General features: G+C 52.7%; 1 pseudogene; it reads right to left on the bottom strand.

Moving 5' to 3' along the window:
* Positions 1-26,319, bottom strand: LOC141155462 (uncharacterized; annotated as a pseudogene).
* Between the last annotated feature and the right edge of the window lie 1,203 nt (positions 26,320-27,522).

The raw sequence follows: 27,522 nt of genomic DNA on the forward strand, positions 1-27,522 counted from the left end.
CTATCTCTGGAATTTGGTCTGATGAACCCTGCTTGGGGAGAAATGCATCGAGATTCTGAGGAGCATGATACATGACCAGATATGTTCATAAATAATATTTTATTTGGGGGATATACAATTATGTATTAGCAGGCCCCGTAAAGGGACAGTGGGGGCACCAACATCGTTGCCTATTAAAGTGCCAACCTCCATGGTCAGGTGGGGTATACTATAGTCTCTTAGGGACTTATGAGTAATCTGATTAAAACACCAATATTGTCCCTATCATCCCCAATTGTCCTTTTGCATATTGTCTTTTCATTTTAGGCACCATAGATTACTTTTTGGCGATACTTTTTTGTGTTGCTTTACTATTGGGTATGCTGTTAAATAGCTAAATAAAATATATAACTTTTAAAATAAGAGGTTGTTTAATTCTACAATACAATAATGTGACATAGGACCCACAAACGGTTCTAGCTAATTTGCACTCCAAATTGGTTCTCCTATTTTTTTTTTAGCCCTGCTGGGTGCTGTCATGATTCTGGGTGCTGTCATGATTCTGGGTGCTGTCATGATTCTGGGTGCTGTCATGATGCTGGGTGCTGTCATGATGCTGGGTGCTGTCATGATGCTGGGTGCTGTCATGATGCTGGGTGCTGTCATTATTCTGGGTGCTGTCATGATGCTGGGTGCTGTCATGATGCTGGGTGCTATCATGATTCTGGGTGCTGTCATGATGCTGGGTGCTGTCATGATTCTGGGTGCTGTCATGATTCTGGGTGCTGTCATGATGCTGGGTGCTGTCATGATGCTGGGTGCTGTCCTGCTGGGTGCTGTCATGTTAGGTGCTGTCCTGCTGCTGGGTCCTGTCATGATGCTGGGTGCTGTCCTGCTGCTGGGTCCTGTCATAATGCTAGGTGCTGTCCTGCTGCTGGGTCCTGTCATGATGCTGGGTGCTGTCATGATGCTGGGTGCTGTCATGATGCTGGGTGCTGTCCTGCTGGGTGCTGTCATGATGCTGGGTGCTGTCCTGCTGTGTTCTGTCCTGTTGCTGGGTGCTGTCCTGTTGCTGGGTGCTGTCCTGCTGCTGGGTGCTGTCCTGCTGCTGGGTGCTGTCCTGCTGTGTTCTGTCATGATGCTGGGTGCTGTCATGATGCTGGGTGCTGTCATGATGCTGGGTGCTGTCATGATTCTGGGTGCTGTCATGATGCTGGGTGCTGTCATGATTCTGGGTGCTGTCATGATGCTGGGTGCTGTCATGATTCTGGGTGCTGTCATGATTCTGGGTGCTGTCATGCTGGGTGCTGTCATGCTAGGTGCTGTCACGATGCTGGGTGCTGTCCTGCTGGGTGCTGTCATGTTAGGTGCTGTCCTGCTGCTGGGTGCTGTCCTTCTGCTGCGTGCTGTCATGTTAGGTGCTGTCCTGCTGCTGGGTGCTGTCCTGCTGCTGGGTCCTGTCATAATGCTAGGTGCTGTCCTGCTGCTGGGTCCTGTCATGATGCTGGGTGCTGTCATGATGCTGGGTGCTGTCATGATGCTGGGTGCTGTCCTGCTGGGTGCTGTCATGATGCTGGGTGCTGTCCTGCTGTGTTCTGTCCTGTTGCTGGGTGCTGTCCTGTTGCTGGGTGCTGTCCTGTTGCTGGGTGCTGTCCTGCTGCTGGGTGCTGTCCTGCTGCTGGGTGCTGTCATGCTGCTGGGTGCTGTCATGCTGCTGGGTGCTGTCATGATGCTGGGTGCTGTCCTGATGCTGGGTGCTGTCCTGATGCTGGGTGCTGTCCTGATGCTGGGTGCTGTCCTGATGCTGGGTGCTGTCCTGATGCTGGGTGCTGTCCTGCTGGGTGCTGTCCTGCTGGGTGCTGTCCTGCTGCTGGGTGCTGTCCTGCTGCTGGGTGCTGTCATTGTTACAACTCTCCTGTTAGGTTTTTTTTAGTTTGCTGGTCACATGACCATTTTGCCTATTTAATCCGGCTCCGCCCTCCTGGCTTTGCTGGACTTCATTTGTATTTACTACTGTTGAGCTAGCTTGTTGCTCTGTTGCCGTTCTATGTTAGTTTTGCTAGGTCTTATGACCTCTTTGCTTTTTGTTGTGTGTTTGTCTTTGACTGCTACTATTTCTGCTAGGAGGTGTCCAACTTATTCCAGTCCCTAGTTCTTGTAGGGATCCCTCCCTCACATCTATAGGTCTTCGTTCAGACTAGCCGAGGACTTTAGCGGGTCTGATCGCAGGATCAGGTTCCCCGTTACATCGTAGGGATCTAGTTTAGTTCTATTGTAGGGACAGATCTCCTGCCTTTCCTTAGTCTCTGTAGCAGATCATAACAGTAAGTCCAGCCAGTAAAAAAAAAAAAAAAAAAATTTCTCTAAGGAAAGACCTCCAGTTTTCCATCATGGTCTCAAGATTTGGCTCAACGCTTGCAGGGACTCTCTCTGGAGGTGGCCAGGCTCCAACAACACGTGAGTAGCTGTTCTGGAGCGCATTTTGTTGAACCTAAGGTACGTCTGCCTGATCTATTTTTTGGTGAACAACAAGATTTTTTTTCTTTTAAAAATGCTTGTCTATTATATTTTCGTTTGAGACCCGGATCCTCTGGTGATGAATCACAGCGCATAGGGTTCATAATGTCACTTTTGCGCAAAGATCCTCAGGGATGGGCCTTCTCTCTCCAACCTAGTGATCCGTGCTTTAGATCAGTGGATAGTTTTTTTTCTGCTTTGGGTTTGTTGTACGATGATCCTGATCGTGTCTCATCTGCTGAGTCTGAATTAAGACGTTTGAGGCAGGGATCAGGTAATGTGGAAAAATATTGTTCTCACTTCCGTCGGTGGTCTGCCCAGGTGGGGTGGAACGATTCTGCTTTGAAAAGCTTGTTTCTTGCAGGGCTATGTGAAAGGGTAAAGGATTTACTGATTGCTTATCCCACACCTGGAAACTTGCAGGAGGCAATGCAATTAGCTATACGGGTGGACAGGAGACTGCGTGAAAGGGTTAATGTGAGCAAATCCTCTGCTATGTCAGCTTCGAGTTCTGAGAGGTTCTGTGCTGACAATGGAGAGCCGATGGAAATTGGGGCGATGGCACCCCGCTCTCAGGAAAAAGACCGCCGACTTTCTGAAGGCTTGTGTTTCTATTGCGGAAATTCTGGTCATTTTATTAAAAGCTGTGTGCTTCGTATGAAGAAAGAAAAAAAAATGGTCAGTCATGCCCGTATTGCCTGTCTAAATTCTAAGGGAGTATTCCTATCTGCCACTACTGCTGCTCAGGATGAATTAATTGAATTTCGGGTATTTGTGGATTGTGGATCTACTCTGAATGTGATTGATGGGGGATTTTTGGAAAAACTTAAATTAGAACCTAAAACTTTGTCATCCCCTATTGCTGTGGTTTCTGTCGATGGCTCTCCCTTGAAGAGTGTTACTCACAAGGTCTGTGAATTTCCCCTCACTATTAATGGTATTCATCAAGAGAATTTGGATTTGGTGGTATTAGATAATTTGCCTTCTCCAGTAATATTGGGGTTACCTTGGTTAAAATTGCACAATCCTGTACTGGATTGGTCTACCAATGAAATTAAGTCCTGGAGCCCTAAGTGTTATGACTAGTGTTGAGCGATACCTTCCGATATCAGGAAATATCGTATCGGATTGGATCGGGCCGATACCCAAAAAGTATCGGATATCGCCGATTCCGATACCGGAAACCAATGCAAGTCAATGGAACACAAATATCGGAATGAAAATAAACCCTTTCTTTCCTTGTAGGTTAATTCTATATGAAGTAAAACAACTAAGAATAATGTAGAATGACATGAAAAGCCGGCAATTCATCAGCGGCATACACCGGTACCCGACAATTTACAACAGAAAGAATAGAGCTTCACACATAGATTAGATAGATAGAAACATGTCAGTCACATATATAAGAAGTACAGTGACAGTGTTGGTTACTGTACTTGTCATTTAGTGTAAAGGATTTATTTAAAAAAATAATAGTGTTTTCATGCACTGTCTCTTTAAAAAAGCCGGCCGGCAATTCAGCATCTGTACCCGACAATTTATAACAGACAGAATAGAGCATCACACATAGATTAGATAGATAGAAACATGTCAGTCACATATATAAGAAGTGAAAAGAAAAGAAAGGGCGCATGTGTAGACTCACAGGGCTATTTGCTGAATTTAAAAAGTGCCAGTACACTCACCTGTGAAGGTTGTGTACGTCTACACAACCAAGATTAAGCGTGTAATTAATGAGGCTCCGGGTCACCTCTATTTGTAGTACCGTCCTGTCGGTGTTTGCCTCGCAACTCCGTGCTCCTCAAGTGGTCACACGATCCTGCTGGACCAGATACCACGTCACCGCAGGTCCTCAGTAGTTTAACCCGGTGGTTGGATACCGCAGGTCCTCAAACATCCAAATAGACCAGGCCGCTCCTGCCGCTTTAGCTCCGCATGGAGATATCTCACAAGTAAACAATGGTGCAGCGGTCTCAGGGAGCGCCAAAGGAATACTGGACAATTTAGTAGATGTCAACCGACTTTTATTCTTCCTCCAATACCACTGCCACAACGCGTTTCAACGGTCTAAGCCGTCTTCATCAGGTGGGGTAACTTAGCCTCGCTCTTCCCACTGCCCTGGTGCGGTGGCAGTGGGGTAATAGGGCTGGGGTTGATGTCAGCTTATAATGCCAGCTGACATCAAGCCCAGGTTAGTAATGGAGAGGCGTCTATAAGACACCCCCATTACTAACCCCATAGTCAAAGTTAAAAAAAAAAACACAAACACCCAGAATAAAGTCCTTTAATTGAAATAAACACACAATTCTTTATTGTTCTAAATTAAACCATACTTACCATCACGCCCATTCCAGCTGAAGCCAACGATCTCCTGCAATAAAAGAAAAATAATAAACCAACCTCATCCTTACCTTTCCATGGTTCCCACGATGGCTCCAGCTCTGCTACATCGAGATGACAGGCTGGACCGCAGCAGAACGCTGCCATCCAGCCTGTCATCCCACGGACACTGAGAAGCGCAGGCATGCTTGCGCTCCTCAGTGTCTGGCTGTGACGGCATAAAGATGAGACGAGGTCATGTCCAATGAACTCAGCTCACCTCATGCACGTCACTGACAGCGTGGGAAAATTCTCCTGCACTCAGCGCTTCAGCGTGAGAATTCTCCCACGCTGTCAGTGACGTGCATGAGGTGAGCCGAGTTCATTGGACATGAACTCGGCTCATCTTTATGCCGTCACAGCGAGACACTGCAGAGCGCAAGCAAGCCTGCGCTTCTCAGTGTCTGCGGGATGACAGGCTGGATGGCAGCGTTCTGCTGCGGTCCAGCCTGTCATATCAATGTAGCAGAGCTGGAGCTGTCCTGGGAACCATGGAAAGGTAAGGATGATGTTGCTTTATTATTTTACTTTTATTGCAGGAGATCGTTGGCTTCAGCTGGAATGGGCGTGGTGGTAAGTATGGTTTAATTTAAAACAATAAAGAATTGTGTGTTTATTTCAATTAAAGGACTTTTTTCTGGGTGTTTGTGTTTTTTTTAAATACTTTACTAGAAATTCATGGTGGTCATGTCTAATATTGGCGTGACCCCATGAATTTCGGGCTTAGGGCCAGCTGATAATGCCAAGCTGGCCCTAACCCCTTTATTACCCAGTGAGCCACCGCACCAGGGCCCTGGATGAGTTGGGTACAGCGCCAGAAGATGGCGCTTCTATGAACGCGCCATTTTCCGGGGCGGCTGCGGACTGCAATTTGCAGCGGGTGGGGCCCAGAAAGCTTGGGCCTCCCTGCGCTGCGGATTCCAGCCCCCAGCTGCCTAGTTGTACCTGGCTGGACACAAAAATAGGGCGAAGCCCCATGTTTTTTTTTTTTTAATTATTTCATGAAATTCATGGAATAATTAAGAAAAAAAGGGCTTCCCTATATTGTTGTGTCCAACCAGGTATAAATAGGCAGCTGCTGGTTGGGGGCAGCCCGTTCCTGCCTGCTGTACCTGACTGGACACAAATATAGGGCGAAGCCCCACATACATTTTTTTAAATTATTTCATGAATTTCCTGAAATAATTTAAAAAAATTGATGTGGGGCTTCGCCCTATATTTGTATCCAGTCAGGTACAGCAGGCAGGAACCGGCTGCCCCCAACCAGCAGCTGCCTATTTATACCTGGTTGGACACAACAATATAGGGAAGCCCTTTTTTTCTTAATTATTCCATGAATTTCATGAAATAATTAAAAAAAAAAAATACGTGGAGCTTCTCCCTATTTTTGTGTCCAGCCAGGTACAACTAGGCAGCTGGGGGCTGGAATCTGCAGCGCAGGGAGGCCCAAGCTTTGTGCCCCCCCCCGCTGAAAATTGCAGTCCGCAGCCACCCCGGAAAATGGCGCGTTCATAGAAGCTGGATGCTGTACCTGGCAGGCATACAAAAATATGGCGAAGCCCACATCAAAAGTTTTGGGAAAAATTAAGTAAAAAATAAATAATAATTTAGGGACTGCATCTTTATTAACTCCTCAAATGTCATTTAGTGTTAAAATAAAGGATTTATTTAAAAAAAAAAAGGCGTGGGGTTCCCCTTAATTTTAGTCTCTAGCGGAGGTTAAGCAGACGGCTGGGGCAGATGTTTGAAGCCTGGGAAGGGGGTAAAACCCACGGAGCTTCCCAGGCTACTAATATCAGCCCCCAGCTGAATACCTAGCCTTTACTAGCTATTAAAATGGGGGAACCCCCCAAAAAAAATAACGTGGGGTCCCCCCTAATTTAATAGCTAGCAAAGGCTAGGCAGACAGCTGGGGGCTGATTTTAATAGCCCAGGAAGGGTGCCATGAATATTGGCCTCCTCCCTGGCTAGAAACACCAGCCGTCAGCCGCCCCAGAAATGGCACATCCATAGGATGCGCCAATTCTGGCACTTAGCCTCGCTCTTCCACGCTGCCCTGGTGCGGTGGCAGTGGGGTAATAGTGGTGGGGTTCATGTCAGCGCCAGCTGCCATGAAGCCCAGGTTAGTAATGATGGGCGTCTATAAGACACCCCCATTACTAACCTACAAAGTGTTAAAAAGAAAACACACACTACACCCAGAAAAAAATAATTTATTTGAAATAAAACACACCATTTTATTTAATTCTTAGTTTACTAAAAAAAAAAAAGTTACCTGTCCACGTTCCTGCGCTGATCTCCCATGCACAGCTGTCACATCTGGAGATGGTGACAGCTGTCATGGCTGCTGTAAGCTCACGCTGCCGGGAACACGTCCGCTCCCGGCAGCGGGAGCCACTGACTGTAACGGGTCCGGGAGGCGGAACCTCTGAGCTACTATACAAGGGGGCGGCCCTTGTAAGGGAGCGGGTGGCAGTCTCTGGATGAACGGACAGGGAGATACGGCAAGTGATCAGGGCAGTCTCTGGGTGAACGGACAGGGAGATACGGCAAGTGATCAGGGCAGTCTCTGGGTAAGGGGTAGGTACGACCTGTGATGGCAGAGCCTCCGGGTAGGCTAGCAGGCAGATGGTAGATTGGTGCTCCCAGGTGAGCAAGCGAGAGTCTCTGGAATAGCAGGTGGTCACGGCACGTGACGGCGGAGCCTCCGGGCTGGCAGGCAGGCAGGTAACGGAGAAGCGCTCCCAGGTGAGCGGGCAAGAGTCTCTGGAATAGCTGGTGGTCACCGCACGTGACAACGGGACCTCCGGGCTGGCAAGCAGGCAGGTAACGGAGATGCGCTCCCAGGTGAGCGGGCAAGAGTCTCTGAGATAGCTGGTGGTCACAGCACGTGACAACGGAGCCTCCGGGCTGGCAAGCAGGCAGGTAACGGAGAAGCGCTCCCAGGTGAGCGGGCAAGCTGGTCCATAGACAGACTGACCGGAGTAGTAAGGCAGACCGTCGGACCTCAGGCAAGCAGGCAGGTAGCTGATATGCGCTCCCAGGTGAGCGGGCAGGCTGGTCCTTAGACAGACTGACAGGAGTAGTAAGGCAGACCGTCGGACCTCAGACTGGCAGACAGGTAACAAGTATTCAGGCAGGAATCAGGCAGGTAACTGGCAGGAAACAGGCAAGTAACTGGCAGGTAACTGGCAACGGGACCTGAGGGCTGAAGCACAGGTGAGACACAGGTGCAAACAACATTGCTCGGGCACCTCCATTTTGGAGGAGGTGCCTTTTATATGATGAAGTCCTCCGGCCATTGGCCGGGGACTCTTTAGGGCGGCGCGCGCGGCCCCTTTAAGAGGAGGGGAGCGCGCGCGCGCGCGCCCTAAGCACAGGGGCCGGGAAGGAGCGCGCGCCGAAAGCAGAGCAGGAGGAGGACGCCGGGACGGAGCGCGCGCTGACAGCAGAGCGGGGAGAGGACGCCGGGCAGGAGCGCGCGCTGACAGCAGAGCGGGGAGAGGACGCCGGGCACGGAGCAGAGCGGTGAGGGGAGCAGCGTCCCTGCCTAGCAGAGGGCAGGGACGCCAGCGCTACAGTACCCCCCCCTTTAGGCCCCCCCTTTTTTAGGCCAGACAGAAATTTAGCTAGGATGAGAGGGGCATGGATGTTCTCCCGGGGCTCCTACGTTCTCTCCTCAGGACCAAACCCCCTCCAATCTACCAGAAAAAAGGTCTTTCCTCTTACCCTTTTGCTGGCAAGAATGTTCTCTACCTCAAACTTGTCCTCAGCAGAAACCAGAGCAGGAGGCGTACCTGTAGACTTAGAAAAAGAGTTAAGTACCACAGGTTTGAGGAGAGATACATGGAAGGAGTTAGGGATCCGTAAGTTGGCCGGGAGTTTCAATTTATAGGCTACCGGGTTGATCTGACCGATGACCACCAGTGGGCCGATGAACCGAGACCCTAACTTATAGGAAGGGATCTTGAGTCGGACATATTTGGACGAGAGCCAGACTTTATCCCCAGGACGGAATTGAGGAGGGTCCATCGCTAAATGCTGCCAGGGGGCAGCAGGTACTGGCAGAGGAAGAAGGCGGCCGGCCGACAGGTGTCTCGGAACTTTGTTGCGGGCGCAGGACACACAGGCAGAAACAAAGTCCATAACATCCTTGTGCAGGTTAGGCCACCAGTAGTGTCGGGTAATAAGCTGGAGGGTCTTTTTCCAACCGGCGTGGTCAGCTAGTTTAGACGAATGACCCCAGTGTAGGATTCTCTCCCGATCAGGTACCGATACGAACGTCTTACCAGGAGGGAGACAATTTAGACTCACGGGAGCCACCTGCATTACTCTGGCGGGATCGATGGGGCAGTCACATGGTCTATGAGGTGGTGATGTCTCTGCCTCCTCCTTAACAAAGACATCAGCACTAGACCAATAAGGAATCGGAAGTCCAGGTAGATTAGCTGGGATAGGAGAGGGACGGACGGAATGGACGGGAACCAGGCAGGTTTTATGACAGGCCTGTCCCCAGTGAAGGACTTCTCCGGTTTGCCAGTCAAGCACGGGTGCATGTCTCTGGAGCCAAGGCAGACCTAGCAAGAGGGCGTGAGGGAGACCAGGCAGAACGTGAAAGGAGATACTCTCTGAATGCAGCATTCCCACCTGCAGAGTAATGGATTCGGTGATGAATTGGATGGGGCGAGGTAAGAGGCCCCCATCCACGGCAACAACAGACAAGGGTACAGCCAGAGGTTTGGTGGGGATGCGGAATTTCTCCACCAGGGACTGTGAAATAAGATTTCCGGCTGCTCCAGAGTCAAGTTGGGCTAGTTCGGAATAACGATTCTCCCCGCAGATGATTGAGACTGACAACAGCAGGGATGGAGAGGATTTATTTTTGTCTAGATCGACCCCTCTGAGTGAACCTAGATACAGGCGTTCTCCCGACCTCTCCGGGCAGGCACGGATCAGATGCTCCTTACTGCCACAGTAGAAGCAGCTCCCCTCGGCACGGCGGAAATCCTGACGGGATTTGACCATCTTGGTCTGGTCGACCTGCATAGGCTCAGGAGAGTGTACCTGTGGAGAAACGGAAGGAATGACGGGTTCCTGGAAAGTAGGAGCTAGACGTGGAATCCTTCTCTCACGGGTGACCTCTTTGGCACGCTCCTGGAACCGTAGGTCAATCCGGGTGGCAAGGGTTATTAGATCATCGAGAGTGGTAGGAATGTCCCGACCAGCAAGTTCATCTTTAATACGGCCGGACAGACCCTCCCAGAAGACGGATACCAGGGCTTCGTTATCCCAGGCCAGCTCCGAGGCAAGGGTACGGAACCGTATGGCATATTGGCCCACGGTGAGGCTTCCCTGACGGAGGCGAAGCAGAGAAGATGCGGATGAGGTCCTCCGTCCGGGTTCGTCGAAGGCTTTCCGGAAAGCCATGAGAAAGGCAGGCAAGTCGGACACCAGGGGATCTCCTCTCTCCCATAGAGGATTTAGCCAGGCCAGGGCCTCCCCGGTGAGATGGGACATGATAAAGGCAATTTTGGCTCAGTCGGAGTTAAACTGGTGGGATAATAGTTCAAAATGCAGGGTGCACTGATTTATGAAGCCCCGAGCCAGGACGGAGTCGCCTCCGAAGCGAGGAGGTGCAGAGAGCCGGGGTCCGGAAAAGGATACCATGGTACTGGCGGAGGTTGTTGGTGGATCAGACAGAGTGTTCAGGCGAGTATTAACATTCCGCAGGTGACCCAGGATGGTCTCCTGTTGGGACCTCTGACGGGACAGTTCAAGACAGAGGTCCGAGAGCGAGGGAGCTTGGGTGCCACCGGGTTCCATGGCCCGAGCAAACTGTAACGGGTCCGGGAGGCGGAACCTCTGAGCTACTATACAAGGGGGCGGCCCTTGTAAGGGAGCGGGTGGCAGTCTCTGGATGAACGGACAGGGAGATACGGCAAGTGATCAGGGCAGTCTCTGGGTGAACGGACAGGGAGATACGGCAAGTGATCAGGGCAGTCTCTGGGTAAGGGGTAGGTACGACCTGTGATGGCAGAGCCTCCGGGTAGGCTAGCAGGCAGATGGTAGATTGGTGCTCCCAGGTGAGCAAGCGAGAGTCTCTGGAATAGCAGGTGGTCACGGCACGTGACGGCGGAGCCTCCGGGCTGGCAGGCAGGCAGGTAACGGAGAAGCGCTCCCAGGTGAGCGGGCAAGAGTCTCTGGAATAGCTGGTGGTCACCGCACGTGACAACGGGACCTCCGGGCTGGCAAGCAGGCAGGTAACGGAGATGCGCTCCCAGGTGAGCGGGCAAGAGTCTCTGAGATAGCTGGTGGTCACAGCACGTGACAACGGAGCCTCCGGGCTGGCAAGCTGGCAGGTAACGGAGAAGCGCTCCCAGGTGAGCGGGCAAGCTGGTCCATAGACAGACTGACCGGAGTAGTAAGGCAGACCGTCGGACCTCAGGCAAGCAGGCAGGTAGCTGATATGCGCTCCCAGGTGAGCGGGCAGGCTGGTCCTTAGACAGACTGACAGGAGTAGTAAGGCAGACCGTCGGACCTCAGACTGGCAGACAGGTAACAAGTATTCAGGCAGGAATCAGGCAGGTAACTGGCAGGAAACAGGCAAGTAACTGGCAGGTAACTGGCAACGGGACCTGAGGGCTGAAGCACAGGTGAGACACAGGTGCAAACAACATTGCTCGGGCACCTCCATTTTGGAGGAGGTGCCTTTTATATGATGAAGTCCTCCGGCCATTGGCCGGGGACTCTTTAGGGCGGCGCGCGCGGCCCCTTTAAGAGGAGGGGAGCGCGCGCGCGCGCGCCCTAAGCACAGGGGCCGGGAAGGAGCGCGCGCCGAAAGCAGAGCAGGAGGAGGACGCCGGGACGGAGCGCGCGCTGACAGCAGAGCGGGGAGAGGACGCCGGGCAGGAGCGCGCGCTGACAGCAGAGCGGGGAGAGGACGCCGGGCACGGAGCAGAGCGGTGAGGGGAGCAGCGTCCCTGCCTAGCAGAGGGCAGGGACGCCAGCGCTACACTGACTGAGGTCACCGGAGTGCATTCAGTCAGCGCAGCTCCGGAGACCTCCTTTACGGCACTGCTGTACCGTGGGAATTTCTCACGATACAGCAGGGCCGTAAAGGAGCTAACCGGAGCAGCGCTGCCTGAACTCCGGCGAACCCTTACGGCCCCGTCATTCTAGCGGCGGCAGCGGTTCAGAGCGGTCACATTCTATGTGGCTGCTCTAAACTGGAGATCATCGTGGGACACTCATGGACTACTATGGAGGGGTAAGGATAAGGTTGTGGTTTATTATTTTATATTTTATTACAGGAGATCGATGGCTTCGGGGAATTAGGTGTCTAGGTGAGTATAGGTGTAGTTTTTTATTTTTTACTTTATTTTAGGTGGCGATCGGCGGGGACAGGTAATGTATGAACTAATTTATTGTAGGTAACCACTGGCCACCAATGACATGTATTTAAAATTTATTGGGGCACAGTAGGGCAATTTATATAGCAGGATCAGGCTGATGGGAACTACTGCTCCCATCGAGCTGATCCTGCTGGCACGAGTGGACGGGGGACAGACATAGGCCGATGGGAGTAGTAGTGTCACATCGGCCTATGTCTGCCTGCACGCACACACCCGCACACCCACAAACATCGCACAGACACCCCGCACACACACGCAGACATTGCACACACACCCCGCATACACTCGCATACACACGCACAGACACCCCGCACACACCCGCAGACATCGCACACACTAATCATGACCGGTCTGATGGTCTTGGAGGTGAGGCTGACCTGTGCCGCCGTGGGAAAGTTCATGTGAGTTCATGCAATGCAGTCAAGCATGAACTCACATGAACCCTCTGAGGGCACCGCGGCGACTTCAAATGAACAGCTGATCAGCATCACCTGATACCTCAGCTGTTCATTTGAAATAACCGGCGGGAAAGCGCAGCACAGAACGGGAAAGCCGGCGGTGAAGTCTTTTCACCGCCGGCTTCCCCGCCCGGGTCCTTCGCTCCCCTCTCCTTGGTGCTGCGCTCCCCGCCCGGTCCTAACTTACGATCGGGATGGGAGGTGGCGAGGGGAGCGAAGGATCGGGGTGGGAGGCTGCGGGGAAGCAGTATGGGGCTGTGTGATTGTTTAAAAGCCGGCGGCTATTTACCGCGCGCCGGCTTTTAAACAATCAGGAGAATTCTCTCACGCTGGGATGGCATTCTGATGACAGGCTGGATCTCAGCTGAGCGCTGCCATCCAGCTTGTCATCCTTCAGAGACACTGCAGAGCGCAGGCATTATGGGAACTTCCGATTCCGGTATTCGATATTGTAAAAGTATCGGAATTAAGTATCGGAATTCCGATACCGCGAATATCGGCCGATACCCGATATTTCAGTATCGGAATGCTCAACACTAGTTATGACAAGTGTTGTAACGGGCGCATTGCTGCTGTGGATAGAGGGGAATTGCCTGTTCCTATTCAGGATTTTTGGAGAGTTTTTTCTGAGGAGGAGTCGCAGGTTTTGCCTCCCCATAGAGACTATGATTGTTCTATTGAATTTGTCCCTGGAGCGACTCTTCCTAAGAGTCGTTTATTTAATCTTACTATTCCTGAGAGAAAGGCTTTGGAGGAATACATACAGACAAGTTTGGCCGCCGGTCACATTAGGCCTTCCAAGTCTCCTGTGGCTGTTGGTTTTTTTTTTGTAAAAAAAAAAGATGGCGGTTTACGTCCTTGTCTGGACTTTCGTTAGATTAATAAAATTACTGTACGCAATCCTTACCCACTGCCATTGATTCCCGATTTATTTAACCAGTTAGTGGGGGCCAAGTGGTTCTCTAAAATTGATCTCCGGGGGGCATACAATTTGTTGCGCATGAAGGAGGGTGATGAATGGAAGACTGCTTTTAACACTCCTGTGGGTCATTTTGAGAATCTGGTGATGCCTTTTGGTCTTACTAATGCTCCTGCATTTTTTCAGAATCTGATTAATGACATCCTTAGACCTTTAATCGGCAAAAATGTGGTTGTGTATTTGGATGACATTTTGATTTATTCACCGGATCTGGAGTCTCATTGGCAGAGCGTACGTGAGGTATTACAGTTATTAATGGACAATTCGCTTTTTGCTAAGCTGGAGAAATGTGAGTTCGCTGTACAGAGAATTAGTTTTTTGGGCTACATTATCTCCAGCGAAGGTTTTGAGATGGACCCGGTGAAGGTTCAGACTGTGCAGGAATGGCCTAGGCCTATTGGTTTGAAATCGATACAGAGGTTTTTGGGTTTCGCCAATTATTACAGAAAATTCATAAAAAAAATTTCTATTATTGTCAAACCGCTGACTGATCTCACCAGGAAAGGTGCTAATACGGTTCAGTGGACTTCTGAGGCCATTGAAGCTTTTGTGTTTCTAAAGGAGAGGTTCACCTCTGCTCCCATCCTTATGCAGCCTGATGTGACTAAGCCGTTTTTGGTTGAGGTTGATGCTTCCTCTGTGGGGGTTGGCGCAGTATTGTCTCAGGATAACGGGGATGGATTACATCCCTGTGCCTTTTTTTCAAAAAAATTTTCCGAGACTGAACTTAATTACGATATTGGTAATCGGGAATTGCTGGCGATTAAACTCGCATTTGAACACTGGCGTCATCTCTTGGAAGGTGCTGAATTTCCCGTTCAGGTTTTCACTGATCATAAAAATCTGATCTATCTTGATGCTGCCAAGCGCTTGAATGCCCGTCAGGCTAGGTGGGCACTTTTTTTCTCGCGGTTTAATTTTTCCGTTACTTACATCCCGGGTACCAAGAATGTTAAAGCGGATGCTTTGTCTCGCAGCTTTTCTCCCATGGTCGGTGTTGAGGAGGAAGAGGAGAGCATTTTACAAGAAGGTGTTGTGATTGCTGCTTTGGACTCCGTTTTGGAGGATGAGATTCTTAAAGCTCAGGTGTTCCTACTGACATTGTTTCTGATAGGGGACCTCAGTTCGTGGCTCGTTTTTGGCGTGCTTTTTGTGACAGGTTGGGAGTTCATTTGTCGTTTTCATCCGGATATCATCCTGAGTCTAATGGTCAGACAGAAAGGAAGAATCAGGATGTTGAGCAGTTCTTGTGTTGTTTTGTGGCAGACAATCAAGAGGGGTGGTCTGAGTTTCTGCCACTTGCTGAATTTGCTCTTAACAACCATACATCCTCTTCTGCTGGGTGTTCGCCTTTTTTTTGTTGCTCTGGGAGACATCCGTCTTTTGGGTCATTTTCCAAATTGGTTTCGGCTGTGCCTGAGGAGGAGAGTTTTTCCGGTGATTTGGAGAGAGTTTGGACGGATGTGCGTGGTAATCTTCAGGAGGCTAACAAAAAATCTAAGAGGTACTTTGATAGGAAACGGCAAGAGGTTTTTTTTGCTGTTGGTGACATGGTTTGGTTGTCCTCTAAGAATCTGCGATTGAGGATTCCTTCTAAAAAATTGGGTCCCAAGTTCGTAGGGCCCTTTAAGGTACTTCAGATAGTTAACCAATCTGCTGTTAGGCTGGAGGTTCCTACGTCCTGGAGGATTAATCCGGTGTTTCATGTTTCTCTGTTGAAAAAAGCTGATGTGTCGGATGGTGACGCCTCTGCCTCTGTTCCTCCGGTGGTGGAGGACGGGGAATATGAAATTTCCCGCATCCTAAATTCTAGACGGTATAGAGGGAGTTTGCAGTATCTCGTCGCTTGGAAGGGTTTCGGACCTGAGGATAACTCATGGGTGAAGGCGGATGATGTTTCTGCCCCCAGACTTGTCCGAGCGTTTCACAGGAGGTTTCCTGGTAAGCCTGGGCCTAGGGGATCCGGAGGATCCTCTTAGAAGAGGGGGTACTGTTACAACTCTCCTGTTAGTTTTTTTTTAGTTTGCTGGTCACATGACCATTTTGCCTATTTAATCCGGCTCCGCCCTCCTGGCTTTGCTGAACTTCATTTGTATTTACTACTGTTGAGCTAGCTTGTTGCTCTATTGCCGTTCTCTGTTAGTTTTGCTAGGTCTTATGACCTCTTTGCTTTTTGTTGTGTGTTTGTCTTTGACTGCTACTATTTCTGCTAGGAGGTGTCCAACTTATTCCAGTCCCTAGATCTTGTAGGGATCCCTCCCCCACATCTATAGGTCTGCGTTCAGACTAGCCGAGGACTTTAGCGGGTCTGATCGCAGGATCAGGTTCCCCGTTACATCGTAGGGATCTAGTTTAGTTCTATTGTAGGGACAGATCTCCTGCCTTTCCTTAGTCTCTGTAGCAGATCATAACAGTCATGATGCTGGGTGCTGTCATGATGCTGGGTGCTGTCATGCTGCTGGGTGCTGTCATGATGCTGGGTTCTGTCATGATGCTGGGTTCTGTCATGATGCTGGGTTCAGTCATGATGCTGGCTTCTGTCATGATGCTGGGTGCTGTCATGATGCTGGGTGCTGTCATGATGCTGGGTGCTGTCATGATGCTGGGTGCTGTCATGATGCTGGGTGCTGTCATGATGCTGGGTGCTGTCATGCTGGGTGCTGTCCTGCCGCTGGGTGCTGTCCTGCTGCTGGTTGCTGTCCTGCTGCTGGGTGCTGTCCTGCTGCTGGGTGCTGTCATGATGCTAGGTGCTGTCCTGCTGGGTGCTGTCCTGCTGCTCGGTGCTGTCCTGCTGCTGGGTGCTGTCATGCTGGGTGCATTCCTGCTGCTGGGTGCTGTCCTGCTGCTGGGTGCTGTCCTGCTGCTGGGTGCTGTCATGATGCTGGGTTCTGTCATGATGCTGGGTTCTGTCATGATGCTGGGTTCAGTCATGATGCTGGGTTCTGTCATGATGCTGGGTTCTGTCATGATGCTGGGTGCTGTCATGATGCTGGGTGCTGTCATGATGCTGGGTGCTGTCATGCTGGGTGCTGTCCTGCCGCTGGGTGCTGTCCTGCCGCTGGTTGCTGTCCTGCTGCTGGGTGCTGTCCTGCTGCTGGGTGCTGTCATGATGCTAGGTGCTGTCCTGCTGGGTGCTGTCCTGCTGCTCGGTGCTGTCCTGCTGCTGGGTGCTGTCATGCTGGGTGCATTCCTGCTGCTGGGTGCTGTCCTGCTGCTGGGTGCTGTCCTGCTGTGTTCTGTCATGATGCTGGGTGCTGTCATGATGCTGGGTGCTGTCCTGCTGGGTGCTGTCCTGCTGCTGGGTGCTGTCCTGCTGCTGGGTGCTGTCCTGCTGCTGGGTGCTGTCCTGCTGCTGGGTGCTGTCCTGCTGGGTGCTGTCCTGCTGCTGGGTGCTGTCCTGCTGCTGGGTCCTGTCCTGCTGGGTAATGTCCTGCTGCTGGGTGCTGTCCTGCTGCTGGGTGCTGTCATGATGCTGGGTGCTGTCCTGCTGCTGGGTGCTGTCCTGCTGCTGGGTGCTGTCCTGCTGGGTAATGTCCTGCTGCTGGGTGCTGTCCTTCTGCTGGGTGCTGTCATGATGCTGGGTGCTGTCCTGCTGCTGGGTGCTGTCCTGCTGCTGGGTGCTGTCCTGCTGGGTAATGTCCTGCTGCTGGGTGCTGTCCTGCTGCTGGGTGCTGTCATGATGCTGGGTGCTGTCCTGCTGCTGGGTGCTGTCCTGTTGCTGGGTGCTGTCCTGCTGCTGGGTGCTATCATGCTGCTGGGTGCTGTCCTGCTGCTGGGTGCTGTCCTGCTACTGGGTGCTGTCCTGCTGCTGGGTGCTGTCCTGCTGCTGGGTGCTGTCATGCTGCTGGGTGCTGTCATGCTGCTGGGTGCTGTCCTGCTGCTGGGTGCTGTCATGATGCTGGGTGCTGTCATGATGCTGGGTGCTGTCCTGCTGCTGGGTGCTGTCCTGCTGCTGGGTGCTGTCCTGCTGGGTGCTGTCCTGCTGCTGGGTGCTGTCCTGCTGCTGGGTGCTGTCCTGCTGCTGGGTGCTGTCCTGCTGCTGGGTGCTGTCCTGCTGCTGGGTGCTGTCCTGTTGCTGGGTGCTGTCCTGTTGCTGGGTGCTGTCCTGCTGCTGGGTGCTGTCATGCTGCTGGGTGCTATCATGCTGCTGGGTGCTGTCATGCTGCTGGGTGCTGTCCTGCTGCTGGGTGCTGTCCTGCTGCTGGGTGCTGTCATGCTGCTGGGTGCTGTCCTGCTGCTGGTTGCTGTCCTGCTGCTGGGTGCTGTCCTGCTGCTGGGTGCTGTCATGATGCTAGGTGCTGTCCTGCTGGGTGCTGTCCTGCTGCTCGGTGCTGTCCTGCTGCTGGGTGCTGTCATGCTGGGTGCATTCCTGCTGCTGGGTGCTGTCCTGCTGCTGGGTGCTGTCCTGCTGTTGTCTGTCATGATGCTGGGTGCTGTCCTGCTGGGTGCTGTCCTGCTGCTGGGTGCTGTCCTGCTGCTGGGTGCTGTCCTGCTGCTGGGTGCTGTCCTGCTGTTGTCTGTCATGATGCTGGGTGCTGTCCTGCTGCTGGGTGCTGTCCTGCTGTTGTCTGTCATGATGCTGGGTGCTGTCCTGCTGGGTGCTGTCCTGCTGCTGGGTGCTGTCCTGCTGCTGGGTGCTGTCCTGCTGGGTGCTGTCCTGCTGCTGGGTGCTGTCCTGCTGCTGGGTGCTGTCCTGCTGGGTGCTGTCCTGCTGCTGGGTGCTGTCCTGCTGCTGGGTGCTGTCCTGCTGCTGGGTGCTCTCCTGCTGGGTGCTGTCCTGCTGCTGGGTGCTGTCCTGCTGCTGGGTCCTGTCCTGCTGGGTGCTGTCCTGCTGCTGGGTGCTGTCCTGCTGCTGGGTGCTGTTCTGCTGCTGGGTGCTGTCCTGCTGGTAATGTCCTGCTGCTGGGTGCTGTCCTTCTGCTGGGTGCTGTCCTGCTGCTGGGTGCTGTCCTGCTGCTGGGTGCTGTCATGATGCTGGGTGCTGTCATGATGCTGGGTGCTGTCCTGTTGCTGGGTGCTGTCCTGCTGCTGGGTGCTATCATGCTGCTGGGTGCTGTCATGCTGCTGGGTGCTGTCCTGCTACTGGGTGCTCTCCTGCTGCTGGGTGCTGTCCTGCTGCTGGGTGCTATCATGCTGCTGGGTGCTTTCATGCTGCTGGGTGCTGTCCTGCTGCTGGGTGCTGTCCTGCTGCTGGGTGCTGTCCTGCTGCTGGGTGCTGTCCTGCTGCTGGGTGCTGTCATGCTGCTGGGTGCTGTCCTGCTGCTGGGTGCTGTCATGATGCTGGGTGCTGTCATGATGCTGGGTGCTGTCATGCTGCTGGGTGCTGTCCTGCTGCTGGGTGCTGTCCTGCTGCTGGGTGCTGTCCTGCTGCTGGGTGCTGTCATGATGCTGGGTGCTGTCATGATGCTGGGTGCTGTCATGCTGCTGGGTGCTGTCCTGCTGCTGGGTGCTGTCCTGCTGCTGGGTGCTGTCCTGCTGGGTGCTGTCCTGCTGCTGGGTGCTGTCATGCTGGGTGCTGTCCTGCCGCTGGGTGCTGTCCTGCCGCTGGTTGCTGTCCTGCTGCTGGGTGCTGTCCTGCTGCTGGGTGCTGTCATGATGCTAGGTGCTGTCCTGCTGGGTGCTGTCCTGCTGCTCGGTGCTGTCCTGCTGCTGGGTGCTGTCATGCTGGGTGCATTCCTGCTGCTGGGTGCTGTCCTGCTGCTGGGTGCTGTCCTGCTGTGTTCTGTCCTGCTGCTGGGTGCTGTCCTGCTGTGTTCTGTCATGATGCTGGGTGCTGTCCTGCTGCTGGGTGCTGTCCTGCTGGGTGCTGTCCTGCTGCTGGGTGCTGTCCTGCTGCTGGGTGCTGTCCTGCTGGGTGCTGTCCTGCTGCTGGGTGCTGTCCTGCTGCTGGGTCCTGTCCTGCTGGGTAATGTCCTGCTGCTGGGTGCTGTCCTGCTGCTGGATGCTGTCATGATGCTGGGTGCTGTCCTGCTGCTGGGTGCTGTCCTGCTGCTGGGTGCTGTCCTGCTGGGTAATGTCCTGCTGCTGGGTGCTGTCCTTCTGCTGGGTGCTGTCATGATGCTGGGTGCTGTCCTGCTGCTGGGTGCTATCATGCTGCTGGGTGCTTTCATGCTGCTGGGTGCTGTCCTGCTGCTGGGTGCTGTCCTGCTGCTGGGTGCTGTCCTGCTGCTGGGTGCTGTCCTGCTGCTGGGTGCTGTCATGCTGCTGGGTGCTGTCCTGCTGCTGGGTGCTGTCATGATGCTGGGTGCTGTCATGATGCTGGGTGCTGTCATGCTGCTGGGTGCTGTCCTGCTGCTGGGTGCTGTCCTGCTGCTGGGTGCTGTCCTGCTGCTGGGTGCTGTCCTGCTGCTGGGTGCTGTCATGATGCTGGGTGCTGTCATGCTGCTGGGTGCTGTCCTGCTGCTGGGTGCTGTCCTGCTGCTGGGTGCTGTCCTGCTGGGTGCTGTCCTGCTGCTGGGTGCTGTCATGCTGGGTGCTGTCCTGCCGCTGGGTGCTGTCCTGCCGCTGGTTGCTGTCCTGCTGCTGGGTGCTGTCCTGCTGCTGGGTGCTGTCATGATGCTAGGTGCTGTCCTGCTGGGTGCTGTCCTGCTGCTCGGTGCTGTCCTGCTGCTGGGTGCTGTCATGCTGGGTGCATTCCTGCTGCTGGGTGCTGTCCTGCTGCTGGGTGCTGTCCTGCTGTGTTCTGTCCTGCTGCTGGGTGCTGTCCTGCTGTGTTCTGTCATGATGCTGGGTGCTGTCATGATGCTGGGTGCTGTCCTGCTGGGTGCTGTCCTGCTGCTGGGTGCTGTCCTGCTGCTGGGTGCTGTCCTGCTGGGTGCTGTCCTGCTGCTGGGTGCTGTCCTGCTGCTGGGTCCTGTCCTGCTGGGTAATGTCCTGCTGCTGGGTGCTGTCCTGCTGCTGGATGCTGTCATGATGCTGGGTGCTGTCCTGCTGCTGGGTGCTGTCCTGCTGCTGGGTGCTGTCCTGCTGGGTAATGTCCTGCTGCTGGGTGCTGTCCTTCTGCTGGGTGCTGTCATGATGCTGGGTGCTGTCCTGCTGCTGGGTGCTGTCCTGCTGCTGGGTGCTGTCCTGCTGCTGGGTGCTGTCCTGCTGGGTAATGTCCTGCTGCTGGGTGCTGTCCTGCTGCTGGGTGCTGTCATGATGCTGGGTGCTGTCCTGCTGCTGGGTGCTGTCCTGTTGCTGGGTGCTGTCCTGCTGCTGGGTGCTATCATGCTGCTGGGTGCTGTCCTGCTGCTGGGTGCTGTCCTGCTACTGGGTGCTGTCCTGCTGCTGGGTCCTGTCCTGCTGCTGGGTGCTGTCATGCTGCTGGGTGCTGTCATGCTGCTGGGTGCTGTCCTGCTGCTGGGTGCTGTCCTGCTGCTGGGTGCTGTCATGATGCTGGGTGCTGTCATGATGCTGGGTGCTGTCCTGCTGCTGGGTGCTGTCCTGCTGCTGGGTGCTGTCCTGCTGGGTGCTGTCCTGCTGCTGGGTGCTGTCCTGCTGCTGGGTGCTGTCCTGCTGCTGGGTGCTGTCCTGATGCTGGGTGCTGTCCTGCTGCTGGGTGCTGTCCTGTTGCTGGGTGCTGTCCTGTTGCTGGGTGCTGTCCTGCTGCTGGGTGCTGTCATGCTGCTGGGTGCTATCATGCTGCTGGGTGCTGTCATGCTGCTGGGTGCTGTCCTGCTGCTGGGTGCTGTCCTGCTGCTGGGTGCTGTCATGCTGCTGGGTGCTGTCCTGCTGCTGGTTGCTGTCCTGCTGCTGGGTGCTGTCCTGCTGCTGGGTGCTGTCATGATGCTAGGTGCTGTCCTGCTGGTTGCTGTCCTGCTGCTCGGTGCTGTCCTGCTGCTGGGTGCTGTCATGCTGGGTGCATTCCTGCTGCTGGGTGCTGTCCTGCTGCTGGGTGCTGTCCTGCTGTTGTCTGTCATGATGCTGGGTGCTGTCCTGCTGGGTGCTGTCCTGCTGCTGGGTGCTGTCCTGCTGCTGGGTGCTGTCCTGCTGGGTGCTGTCCTGCTGCTGGGTGCTGTCCTGCTGCTGGGTGCTGTCCTGCTGGGTGCTGTCCTGCTGCTGGGTGCTGTCCTGCTGCTGGGTGCTGTCCTGCTGGGTGCTGTCCTGCTGCTGGGTGCTGTCCTGCTGCTGGGTGCTGTCCTGCTGCTGGGTCCTGTCCTGCTGGGTGCTGTCCTGCTGCTGGGTGCTGTCCTGCTGCTGGGTGCTGTTCTGCTGCTGGGTGCTGTCCTGCTGGTAATGTCCTGCTGATGGGTGCTGTCCTTCTGCTGGGTGCTGTCATGATGCTGGGTGCTGTCCTGCTGCTGGGTGCTGTCCTGCTGCTGGGTGCTGTCCTGCTGCTGGGTGCTGTCATGATGCTGGGTGCTGTCCTGCTGCTGGGTGCTGTCCTGTTGCTGGGTGCTGTCCTGCTGCTGGGTGCTATCATGCTGCTGGGTGCTGTCATGCTGCTGGGTGCTGTCCTGCTGCTGGGTGCTGTCATGATGCTGGGTGCTGTCATGCTGCTGGGTGCTGTCCTGCTGCTGGGTGCTGTCATGATGCTGGGTGCTGTCATGATGCTGGGTGCTGTCATGCTGCTGGGTGCTGTCCTGCTGCTGGGTGCTGTCCTGCTGCTGGGTGCTGTCCTGCTGCTGGGTGCTGTCCTGCTGCTGGGTGCTGTCATGCTGCTGGGTGCTGTCCTGCTGCTGGGTGCTGTCCTGCTGGGTGCTGTCCTGCTGCTGGGTGCTGTCCTGCTGCTGGGTGCTGTCCTGATGCTGGGTGCTGTCCTGCTGCTGGGTGCTGTCCTGTTGCTGGGTGCTGTCCTGCTGCTGGGTGCTGTCATGCTGCTGGGTGCTATCATGCTGCTGGGTGCTGTCATGCTGCTGGGTGCTGTCATGCTGCTGGGTGCTGTCCTGCTGCTGGGTGCTGTCCTGCTGCTGGGTGCTGTCATGCTGCTGGGTGCTGTCATGCTGCTGGGTGCTGTCATGATGCTGGGTGCTGTCCTGCTGCTGGGTGCTGTCCTGCTGCTGGGTGCTATCCTGCTGCTGGGTGCTGTCATGCTGCTGGGTGCTGTCCTGCTGCTGGGTGCTGTCCTGCTGCTGGGTGCTGTCCTGCTGCTGGGTGCTGTCCTGCTGCTGGGTGCTGTCCTGTTGCTGGGTGCTGTCATGCTGCTGGGTGCTGTCCTGCTGCTGGGTGCTGTCCTGCTGGGTGCTGTCCTGCTGCTGGGTGCTGTCCTGCTGCTGGGTGCTGTCCTGCTGCTGGGTGCTGTCATGATGCTGGGTGCTGTCATGCTGCTGGGTGCTGTCATGCTGCTGGGTGCTGTCCTGCTGCTGGGTGCTGTCCTGCTGCTGGGTGCTGTCATGCTGCTGGGTGCTGTCATGCTGCTGGGTGCTGTCATGATGCTGGGTGCTGTCCTGCTGCTGGGTGCTGTCCTGCTGCTGGGTGCTGTCCTGCTGCTGGGTGCTATCCTGCTGCTGGGTGCTGTCATGCTGCTGGGTGCTGTCCTGCTGCTGGGTGCTGTCCTGCTGCTGGGTGCTGTCCTGCTGCTGGGTGCTGTCCTGCTGCTGGGTGCTGTCCTGCTGCTGGGTGCTGTCCTGCTGCTGGGTGCTGTCCTGCTGCTGGGTGCTGTCCTGCTGCTGGGTGCTGTCCTGTTGCTGGGTGCTGTCATGCTGCTGGGTGCTGTCCTGCTGCTGGGTGCTGTCCTGCTGGGTGCTGTCCTGCTGCTGGGTGCTGTCCTGCTGCTGGGTGCTGTCCTGCTGCTGGGTGCTGTCATGCTGCTGGGTGCTGTCATGCTGCTGGGTGCTGTCATGCTGCTGGGTGCTGTCTTGCTGCTGGGTGCTGTCCTGCTGCTGGGTGCTGTCCTGCTGCTGGGTGCTGTCCTGCTGCTGGGTGCTGTCCTGTTGCTGGGTGCTGTCCTGCTGCTGGGTGCTGTCCTGCTGCTGGGTGCTGTCCTGCTGCTGGGTGCTGTCATGATGCTGGGTGCTGTCATGCTGCTGGGTGCTGTCATGATGCTGGGTGCTGTCATGATGCTGGGTGCTGTCATGTTGCTGGGTGCTGTCATGATGCTGGGTGCTGTCCTGCTGCTGGGTGCTGTCCTGCTGCTGGGTGCTGTCCTGCTACTGGGTGCTGTCCTGTTGCTGGGTGCTGTCCTGCTGCTGGGTGCTGTCCTGCTGCTGGGTGCTGTCCTGCTGCTGGGTGCTGTCCTGCTGCTGGGTGCTGTCTTGCTGCTGGGTGCTGTCCTGATGCTGGGTGCTGTCCTGATGCTGGGTGCTGTCATGATGCTGGGTGCTGTCATGCTAGATATGGGAAGGACCCAGCGTACGAGGATTTTCCAATATAAGAAGGACATTTGACAAATGGTGTAGATGTAAGGTAACCCTAATGAAGGTAACCCTATGGGCGGCACGGTGGCTCAGTGTTTAGCACTGAAGCCTTGCAGCGCTGGGGTCCTGGGTTCAAATCCCACCAAGGACAACATCTGGAAGGAGTTTGTATGTTCTCCCCGTGTTTGCGTGGGTTTCCTCCGGGTTCTCCGGTTTCCTCCCACACTCCAAAGACATACTGATAGGGAATCTAGATTGTGAGCCCCAATGGGGACAGCGACAATAATGTATGTAAAGCGCTGCGGAATATGTTAGCGCTATATAAAAATAAAGATTATTATTATTATGAAGCGAATGATATTTATTAACTTTTCTTGTGTAGTATCTGAATTATTCGTGAACACATTTAAAGTTTAAAAACTGCAAATTTTTAGAAATTGTCAAATTTCTAATATTTTCATGAATGCAGAACAGATCGACCTAAACATTCTCACATCGCTACCACGATATGCTGAAACATTCCAGTTATTGCCACATAACCGGACACACCAGATTTGAAAGCTTTAGGGGTTAATCAGATTCAACCAATCAGATATCAGTGGATATAAACTAGACATCCATTTATGTGCTATTAGTGATCGGACTTCTTTCCACAGTACGGCATCATATGCTCCCAATCAGCCTTTTATAGACATTTTGGAGTTGAATTATGTCCCAGACCCATCATTTTCAGATAAGAGAGGGGATTATTCAGTCTGTGAATGTCACATTGAGCCCGTTTATGTCTTACGCTATATAAGAATTTTTCATGTCTTTCATATACAATTTTCCGATCATCCGGCCGCTCTCCAGAAATCTTTTTTTTTTCCTCTAAAACGCTTTCCCAGCCGCATGAATCTCTAAAATAATAATAATACAAGTCTTGGAGATGATATTTGACTTACTATTGTCTAATAGCAGAGGTTGCCAAGCTTAGGAGCCATGCCCTTTCCGGTAATCCAAATTTAATTTGCAAATCACATAATGGTATCATTTTGCCCTCTTTTCAAAAAAAATCCATCCAATATACAATCTCCTTATTTTTCCAAGTTTCAAATTCTCCCAATTTTATTAACTCTGGAAAGTAAAAATGAAGTCAAATCGCAGTAAATGGTCAAAAATGCCTTTATATTATCTAACCACAGCCGGCATCTATGCATCAAGGAACAGGTGGGATACAATGCAAACTCATTTGTATTAAGATCCCCACAATCCAACAATGTATATCTTTCCTGACACATCGGTGGCAAAAAATGAAGAATATCTGAATTTTCAAAATATTACATTTGACATGCCAAGAAATACATTGGGAAGCCCCAAGCCGCCTTGATTTCCCAGAAAAGTTCAATATTCCTGTTTAATCTGGATGCAAAGTCAAGCCAGATAGGGGAATTACTAAAAAGAAACGTAGGTCGAATATGGAAAAACAAAAGACGTAACCAACAATATTCTGTCCGATTTCCTTGGATGTAAAGCATTCCGGACCCCAAGTTTCCTCTTTTAGTAATAGAGTGATCTTCAATACTATCAAGGTGGATAAATAAATGGTGACAGTGCCGATAATGTCTGTAAATTATCTGAATTGTAAAGCGCTGCGGAATATGTTGGTGCTATATAAATAAAAAGATTATTATTTATATGTAGTCTACACTGATGAGGTCAGTTGGATCCCGATGTACAGAATACTTGTATCTCACCATTGGAAATCAAAATTGAGTCTCAGGAGCCATGTGATTAAAGTTAAGGGCTATGGATTTGGAGTTGTGGACCCTCAGGATTGATTCCCTGGGGCCCAATAGGTCTATATTCTATAGATATTTGGCAGAGATGTAGGACACCAACAATAAAATATCATCCTCAAATAGTGAACACTTGAGTTCTCTGTCCCCAAAACTGAAGCCTTTTTCATTCTGATCAGCCCTCAATAATGTTATCAATGGCTTGATAGTTAGTGGGGACACCCTTGTCTTGATCCACACCATATGTCAATCATTTATTATTTATTTTACTCACGTGTGTAGAACCATTAATTCCATAACTTTACAGTTGCATTGTAGCTTGTCATTGTTGCCACCACAATCTACATTCCCCATCAGGATGTGTTTGGAGTGTGGGCAGAATCCGGAGAAACCCACACAAACACGGGGAGAACATACAAACTCCTTGCATATGTTGTCCTTGGTGGGATTTGAACCGAGAACCCAAAGCCGCAGAGCTAGCCACTGAGCCACCATGCTGCCCATATTAGATTCATATCCTCTAATATGGATTTTCACCATTGGGATTGAATAGAGGATAGCGAGGAACGACCACCCCAAACCCAAGGACATGGAATATGTGGACACAAGACACAGAGTCAAAGGCTTTCCTCAAATCTAAGCTTAAGAACCTCCACTTTCTGCTTGAGTGTCGCCTTAGCTTGAAGTCAAGGCAGGTGGAGGAGGCACTGGGCGAGGAATAGAGCCGGAGTGACAGAGGCTTCAGACCTACCCTAGCTCTTCAGCCTCATTTGCATTTAAATTCAAGTGCTGATTTCTCAGTAATGGAGGAATGGACCGGCCATGTAAAGATATTGCTGGACTTGTCTTTGAAAGAGCTACATTCACATATAAGTAGTCTGGGTGTGAAATCCCGCTGACAGGTTCTATTTAAGAGTATTAAGATCACCTTAACTCATGTCAAGTTAGGGGTCAAATTATACATTTATGTGTCGTAATATGGCAGTGCTGTGTTGTCTGGGTTAAAGTACAATTGGCTACGTCAGTACCATTGAGCCGGGGGTTGGACCAGATGATCCAGGAGGTCCCTTCCAACTCTACCATTCTATGATTCATTGGGGTCTTCACAGCCACGCCTTGGTATCCAGATGCCCACTAATATTTTCGTTTCTTGAAAAAATGAGAGAAAAAAAGATTAGATACATCCTGTGAAAAAAGAAGGTAACAGGGTCAAGAGTGATGTGTCTCCTGGGAAAGCTCCACATCCGGCTGCAATCTGGCATCGGAGTGAGAAACTTCTTCTTTATTTCTGGGCAAGTTTAGACCTTGTATGTTGCGAGGGAGCGACACAAGGTCTTCACCAGCCATTCTGCGCACAGAGGGCACTGCTGAATTAGCACTTAATGAAAATGATTGCAGGCGATAGAGGATAGTGTGAGTTGAAGTACATGTTCTTGAGCGCGGCAGTCAGCTGATCCCTGGGGAGGACAAGAGAACGTAAGAGGGGGAGAGAAAGGAGACATGAAGACGTTAAAGGAAATGAGAGTAAATTCAACACCAATGTCACAATGGTGGCAAGTAACAGAAGACAACAACACTCCTGGGATGTCAGGCCCTCCATGTAAGCTGCAGAGACTCCTATTCCTTCACACTGAACAAATAAGTACTCAATGGGGAAGGATGAAGAAAAAATGGTCGGAGTGGAGGTAAATTCTAACTAGTCACTAATGTCTAAGACAAATCACTTATTTAGATAAAAATATA

Source organism: Phyllobates terribilis, unplaced genomic scaffold (assembly GCF_046119375.1).
Source record: "Phyllobates terribilis strain yellow unplaced genomic scaffold, ASM4611937v1 Scaffold_7__3_contigs__length_470593459, whole genome shotgun sequence".
NCBI lineage: Eukaryota > Metazoa > Chordata > Amphibia > Anura > Dendrobatidae > Phyllobates > Phyllobates terribilis.